At 32.1% G+C, this 8106-nt stretch overlaps 1 long non-coding RNA gene across 5 annotated transcripts; it reads right to left on the reverse strand.

The window, feature by feature from the left end:
- Nucleotides 1–1667: 1667 nt before the first annotated feature.
- LOC113306678 lies at nucleotides 1668–6248 on the reverse strand. Of its 5 annotated transcripts, none has more exons than XR_003338783.1 (6): nucleotides 5571–6248; nucleotides 5217–5479; nucleotides 4516–4584; nucleotides 4127–4197; nucleotides 1936–2059; nucleotides 1668–1854 (listed from the first exon to the last, which is right to left on the reverse strand). It is a non-coding gene; the product is annotated as an uncharacterized LOC113306678 (long non-coding RNA). The 5 variants fall into 5 exon arrangements; XR_003338782.1 differs by having other exon boundaries at nucleotides 1929–2059; XR_003338784.1 differs by lacking the exons at nucleotides 1668–1854; nucleotides 1936–2059 and adding an exon at nucleotides 3304–3806 and having other exon boundaries at nucleotides 5217–5300; nucleotides 5384–5479.
- Between the last annotated feature and the right edge of the window lie 1858 nt (nucleotides 6249–8106).

The following is an 8106-nucleotide window of genomic DNA, read 5'->3' on the forward strand; positions in this document are numbered from 1 at the left end:
ACGTATTTCCATGTCCTTGGTTGCTAATCTGCATTCAAATAGAGATTCATGGAATTACTTTCTCCATATAATTTTAGAAGATGAAAGTTTTTGAAGTTGCTGGAATACTTGCATTTGTTTTCTGTTTTCCTTGCTGTAAAGATGACAGGGCTTCAGTCTGAGCAATACCGAAATCTAACCTAACAGCTTAAGGAGCACTGTTTAGCTCAGCTCTTTAGCTTGCCTATTATTTTGGACATGAAATCTCTTATTCTTGGGAGTTGGGACGTACCATTATGTGATCTATTTTCTTGCTTCAGCCATGAAGGTAATTCAGAAGATATCTTTGTCTGAATGAGAATGGAAACCTTTCTTTGTTTCGTGGAAGTATCTGGACTAGAATGAATGAATGGGTTTGTTTTTAGAATGATTTTGATGTTTTAAAGGAACAAACCAATCTTACATTGTTTGTGTAACTTCGATTTTTTGTATCAGGTCTAACAAGATCAGATCCTCATCTAGATCTTTCTCTACCGCTGAATTTTCTCCAAGAGCAGGAGAACTCACAAACTTGCTAGAAAGCAGGATCTCTTCTTTCTACACAAACTTCCAAGTAGATGAGGTCGGTCGTGTCATCTCAGTCGGAGATGATATTGCTCGTGTCTATGGATTGGACCAGATTCAAGCTGGTGAGATGGTTGAGTTTGCCAACGGTGTCAATGGTATTGAGTTGAATATTGAGAATACTAATTGGTCACCCGTGCTATGCATGGGCCAGTGTCTGGCTTATGATGTTTTAAAATTCAATAAGCTTATGATCCTGAAAATTAATAAAACATCCAATAAACTAATAAAAATGCAATGTAATAAAAGAAATAAACTAAAAAAAGTTATGCCTTTCAGACTTTTTCTAGTTTTGATATTTTCTAAATTTCTGGAGTTTATGATTTTCTTTTCTTGCTTTTAAATGTACTTTATTTTTGCATTTTCTGGTCCATTCAATCACTATGTGCATGTATTTCATCAGCAAAAGCGTCATAGAGATCGTGATACATGATAATCTGCTCAAAAGATTCTCGTTTGGCCATTTGATTTTTTATAAGCTCCCCAGTTTCGATGATGTCCTTCGATATTTTTGGTATATCATTGAGGTTAAATAGATGTAGTAATTTTTTCGATAACTTAATAACTTTTTCTCGTTTTCTTTCTTTGCATAAAACTAAAAATACTTTAAATGAAAATTAATCACTAAATAAAGAATAATTAGAACTAAAATAACATAGAAAAATCAGAATCAAATACTCTCTCTGTCTTTTTTAATTTATCTGTCTTCTATTCTGTTTTGGTCTGTCCTTTTTTTTTATAAGCTAGATGCAGCTAGCACACTGAGGATTCAAGTTCCTGAACAACCGAGTCTACCAAATTCATTTCGTTTTTTTTCTTCTTCTTATCATCCATTTTTTTTGTTTTCTTCTACTCCATTGTGTCAGGTTATTGCCCCAAATGAACTTTGTTGGAAAGCCTGCGTAAGTCAGTTCTCTAATCAGCTCCCAAATGAAAATTCTCTTCTGCATCAACTACATATTTCAAGGACAAATGACTATCCTTGATAAGTGTTCGTCCCTTGACTATCCTTACAATCTAAAAGCATGATACTCACGCGTGCCTGGCGCTTCATCGCTGCATCGTTGAGATATAAGTTTTGTGTATTTAATTTAGGAATTACAGAAAAACTCAACCTGTACCCAAATCAAATATTTGGTATCTCTTCACATGATTGCATCTCTATTCATGCTACGATTTACCCTTGTTTCTTCTGGATCCATCCTTGGCGATCTCGGAACTACTCCTATAACTGTATTCCTCCTTCAGACACTAAAAATGCATTTAAAACAGTAATTTAATATCTCATGTAAGTTGAAAAATAATACACACATATATGTACATACATCTCACCGAGACGTATTCCACGTGTTCTCTTATTTTTCCTCTCTAATATCACACCCTACGTCGCAAACGATTTAGTCTTGCTTGTAATGGAGTTACCGGCTCCAACAGCCTAACTTGTTCAATTGATTTCCTGCATCAATTATTACATTAACAAAAAATAAAATTTTGTTTCCATGAAACTCAAGATACCAAAGCATGCATCGGAATCGTAAATATGTGTATGCCAAACGTACATTCGGTTGATGTCGCTAACTAAATGAAAATTTTAGTTTGTTTTCCGCCACAATTTTCGCAATTATTTATAAACTTTTTAGGGTTGTTCTAAGGTACTGTGAGTTGCAATTTCAGGTTGATATCTTGTTGAAGCTTGTGTATGCCCCAACAGTAGTCTTGATTGGAAACTTTCCCACCATCTAATATATTTCAGGTAACATATCTCTTAATACAGTTGGAAATATGTGTTAGGAACCGTATCTAGTAATCAGTCCTAGCACCAACACTATATTTGGATTCTCTTTAACATCCTAAAAAATTCTAACGAAAAGACGCGACTCTGGGTAGGATATCAACAGACAGATTATTGTAAGAACCCACAATATCAATAGGGAACCACCCACTAATTCGTAACTTTGAGTTATCCTTAACTTGTAACTCAATTTTATTTTATCTGTTGGATGTGCTACCAGTATGAAAAAATGCTATTCCTAAAGTAGGTTATTGTAGTTTGGAATCACTTAGTTTGAACAATTATTGCCGCCGCTAACCACACTGACGCATAAGGCCCTTTTGCATGTCAAAGAAACATTCCGTTAGAGAGACTTTTTATTATTAAAGTACCTGAAATCGGTTTTTTACAAACCCAAAACTCCATTGGATGCTGAAGTGTAAAAAATATAATCAGCTGCATATCCATCAACCCGTTTGTCACTTTCTTTGCACGACATACGATTAATACGGATGTCCCGTTGGGAAGGCGGAGGAGGACTAAGATTTGTTGGAAATAAGAAGGAGAAGTAAGTTTTGTTTTCGAGGCTTCGAGGAAGAGAAGTATCAGGTATTTCTAGCGACATTATAGCTCTTTTTTAGGGATAAGACGCTTGGATTTTACTTTCTTCTCCCCAATTAAGTCCTCAAGAGTATCATACGATATAATATTAGAGTGACGATACACACCGAAGGTGTGTACCACGATCTGCACCGCAAACAAATCCAAGGGCTATTAGGGAAGCCCTAGAGGGGATTTGCAGGGGGTGGGGCCAAAGGTGGGGCCCTTTTTTTTTTGCTCTCTCACACGGTGCAGCCGCGGGATTTCCTCCACGGTACACCAATCATTTTCGATAATATTAAGTTTGCACCATTGTTATATATGCCATATCACCTATAATATTTCGTCTTCAAATCGATTAGGATTCGAGTGCAACCCTTACAACTATTGGTATTTGATACGAATGCAGATAAGCCAAGAACTTATAATGCAGCCGACAAACATAAAAGAGTTTATATCAGTGAACTGACTAAAGCCTAAGACAAACCAAAGAAACTCAACCTATAATGTAACCGTGATGAACTCCTAAGCCATATCACTTATTATACCCCTTTGCCGAACCCTTGGATGCCACCCCATACAAATTCAGGGTCTTCATAAACATAAAGAACCTAAATTAACCTATACGCAAAAGAAACGATTTAGTCGAACCAAACCAGCAACATGAAAACACGCATTTGTTATCTACTTGAAAGTCAAAATTTCCTTCATCTAATATAACCCAAAAGAGTTTTTACAAATCTATCTATTTCCAACATTCTCCTTCTGTTTCTTAATCTTAAAAACCTTCTTGACAATCTCCTGCTCCTAAACCAAGAAAACACAGATAATCCTACAAATAACAAAGAAATTTTTAGTTAACAACATTCATTCAAGTTACCGCAAATCTGCAATGGTCTCATATATGACAATCTTCTTGACATATATTGTTGATTTAAAAATATTCAAATTGATTACGTTTCTCATATGATCATAAAACCTAAAAAAAAAATAGTCTGATGGTATATGTGACAGCTTAATCTAAGCTAGCCTAAGCGATTATTCCGTTTATGAAGTATAGTTAGCATTTCTTGCAAGAATGTATTTGCGATTTTAAGGTGCAACATCGATTGCATATAATTAAATAGATTCAAAGATTCAAAAGAGATATACCAAATCCTTGCGGAAATTTATCAAGATTCCCATAAGTACTTTCGAGCTTCCCAAGAAAAGCTTGAGCATACCTGTAAAACAAACACATATTAGTAATCAACCAACAATAAGAAAAAGAAAAAACACGACCAATACCGTAAATGAAAAGCTTTTGAGCGTATTTGCAAAACAAAAACAAAAACTACGATCAATACCGAAGAACAAAAAAGAAATGTGAAATATTTTGTCCAATTTTAAGGTGCAACGTCAAACTTGCAAACAGAAAAGAGATCGCGTTATCACCCACGTTGCCAAATTTCAGAATCAACTTATATTGGGTATCACAATATTTAATCAACTTGCATATAAGAAGATTCAAAAATTCCAAAGAGATATACCAAATCCTTTACCTCTTGCAGAAGTTGATCAGGATTCCCATAAAAAATTTCGAGTTTCCCATGAAACACTTTTGAACGTACCTGGAAAACAAAAAACAAACGCAAATCATTGACCAACAAATAATAATAAAAAAAAAACTCTAACAATACCATAGAAAAAAAAGTGACGTGCAAATAATGTCTTGTCCTATTCTTGAGTGATTTATATAGAACAAAGCCTGCAAAACTCATTAACTTAGTTTTGGAAATAATATAATAAATTTCTTATAGTTTTTAGTATATTTTTGGATAGCAGAATATTTTCCGATAACTATGTTATTTGTTGCAATATTTTGTCTAATTAATCCCTTATTTAACGATCCAAAAAATATATTTTGTACAAAAAATGTTAAATATCTATTTTCACCTCCAGGAATATAATTAATATTTTTTATTTTATTTTTTGTGTTTGCTTTTGTACACAATTGAGATATATTGAGCATTTTCTACACATTTAAGAATGAGAATCTTTTTTTTATGGAATGAAAAATAATATTGAAACTCATTCATCATTTTGTATCGCATTCATCCTTGAATTGCTTCGATCACATATCACAAAAGTGAAGCAGCAGGGACAAAATCATAGGCGCAAAATCATAAAAGGGAAAAAATCATAGGAACGGTAGCAAAAAAGATATGAAACAAAGATAACCATAGAAAAAGATGCTCATTACCTCACCTATACACTCGTACGAAAGTAAACGTCCATATTTAATTTTATTGCTTCAATATTGACTGTGAGGAACGATTACGATCAACTGCAAAACAAAACCAAATATAAATTAAAAGGAACAAAAATACTAAACAATAAAAGGAATAAAGGAATTAAAAAAAAAACTACGGTTGCATAATAGAAGATGTTTAAGGAAAAACTGTGAACTATGAAAGATAAAAGTTCATTGCTTCATCCTTCGCTGCGAGGATATATCACCATCATCTGCAAAAAAATTCAATTTCCAAAATAAAAAACCAGAAAACAATAAAATTATAGGAGAAGAAAAACAATAGGGTAAATGATAAGAGTTTACCTTTGTGCGAGTGCTTCACATAGAATTCGACCAAGCCCGGAAATTCCATAAATAGAAGACGATTTATTGGAAATAATATCAATTTATGGTAGCCATATTAATCTTCTGAAGAAGGAAAAAACTAAATCTTGGAAATAATATCAATTGATATTCGTAAATTTCTTACCATAATCTGGTCGAAAAGAAACTCCATCATGCATTAATGAGGAAACAAAAAAAATTATGAATTGGGAAAAGAAAAATAGAATAAGTCATGCTACTGTTGAAGGCAGCAAATGCAGGAAACAAACAAAAAAAAGAATTGAGAAAAGAAAAATAAAGTAAGTCATGCTACTGCTGAACCCAAAAATTAAAAAAAGCAAGAATTTTGATTGCCAGTGTAAGAATAAACAGAAAGTTGATCTGGTTTCAGATACACATATTATTCGCCCCAAATTCTTTTTCCCATGGAAAACTAAAAATGCTCAAAACACAGATTCTAAGAAACAAAATATCAAACTCATCACCTTATCTTTACAAGACATTATTGAATGCTGATTTATAGCCACTAAAGCAAAGAGATTCACAACCAACATTTGCAAATCAAAAACCAAACATCATCAAAAAGATCCAATATTCATTATTATTATTAACCATAATAAAAAAAATGAATAATAAAAAAGCAAGAAGAAAAAATCTTAGCGGAAAAGAACTCACCACGTGATCCCAACCTTGCAGAGCACTTTATATAGATAGCATGAGCATGAAATTTCCAGGAAAACAAAACCTCAAAATAGGTAAAACAATATTTAATTTAAGGAATAAAATCGTGATAGGTATCAAAATCTCTTTAAATTTTGGACATATGTATTATATCCATATCATCATAATCAGTGGTTGGAAACATATTAGTATACAAAATCCGGGGCATATCAAGACATAACAAAATTAACAATTCACCATATTTAATCTTTCTTTTTTTAATTTATTTTACATCTATTTTTTTTTTTAATTATGATATAAACAAAATTAAGAAAAAGTAACGTGTAAACGATGTTAACTAATTCAACAATATTGCTCGTTTCTTTTATGATTGTTTTGTATGAGCTTAGCCCGTTATTTTTTTGTTTGTTTGCTCGATTATTTATATGCTAATCAATATTTGTTCATATTATTTTGTTTCAAATTCTAATGATTGCGCAATTTTTTTGTTGTCAAACAGGATTAACAATAAAGTTATTTGCAAGAGAGACACATTCTCTGATCGAAAGGTTAGTATCCACAATCAATTTAATCATTTTTTTAAGTTTCTCATTATCGGAAGTGTCATCGGGAATAATTGATTTTAATTGATAGAACGAAATTGTAATTAGGAAAAGAGAAATTCAAAGAATAACATGACATTGGACATTTGATATATTTTTCATAATTTTTTTTTTAATTTATCAATGTTATAATCGATGATGCGATTGATTGCGTGATTATTTTCGTGATTGATGCATGATTAATTTAGTTTTTGGGTGAAACCGTGAATGCATGACTTAATTATTTTTGTTAATATTTTATTTTTTGAGATAAACTTTTATTGGAAACAAAATATTTGTTTCCAAAAAAAATCCGTGGAATCTTTTTGCACTTTTCCTTATGGTATACGTCAAATAAACTTCCTTTTTAAAATTTCGGTGGGGCTAGAATCAACTTGAAGCTCCGATTAACCACGTCCCTCGAAAAAACTCTGTTTTATATAAATAATATATACTTCATTAGCACTATATTGTTTTGTCGCAAATCTTTCTTTCATCAATTTGGAGTGACAAATTGTCTCTCTATTTAATTGACCAGCCAAATAAATTTATGTTGCAAATTTTGATAGTTAATTTGTTTTTTCAATCAAATTTTATAATATGTATATTTGTTGTCATACTTTGCAGGTTGATTTCTGGAAGCATTCATCCTTGAAGAGGGAATTTGGTCCAGTTTTCTTTGGTAAACTTTGTATTACTGGTTGTTGCCAAAGATTGGGAAATAGTTATAGATCAAAAAAGTTGTTGGTTGTATTTTTCTAAATATTTCAGTTGTGTAATGTGAATTTAGAATGGTTGCAAATCGTTGTTTTTGGGATCAAATAGTACTGGATATGATTATGAATAAGAATTGTAGTTTCTTCAACATTCTTGTTATAAATTTGCACTTTAATAATTTGAATCTGAGCACATGTATGACATGAGTTGAAGTACATTTTCTGGTCACCGGAACCGGACATTTTCAAGTCACCGGTACCTGACATTTTCAGGTAGCCGGAACGTGGCCAGGGGTCACCTGAAAGTACCTTATAAATATTAGACACATGGTGTTTCTTCATTGGTCAGAAAATAAGACACACGTCATCTCTTTATTAGTCACTTGAACAGTTATATAAAGAGTTAGCAAAGGTTATAACACTATATATTTATATTACAAAATAAATATGAAATGTAAAATATCAATAGTTAGGATAAATATTGTAATGAAAATGAAGTGTTAGTCTATTTAAATTTCTTATAACCGTTTATGGGTA

Source organism: Papaver somniferum, chromosome 8 (assembly GCF_003573695.1).
Source record: "Papaver somniferum cultivar HN1 chromosome 8, ASM357369v1, whole genome shotgun sequence".
Taxonomy (NCBI): Eukaryota; Viridiplantae; Streptophyta; class Magnoliopsida; order Ranunculales; family Papaveraceae; genus Papaver; species Papaver somniferum.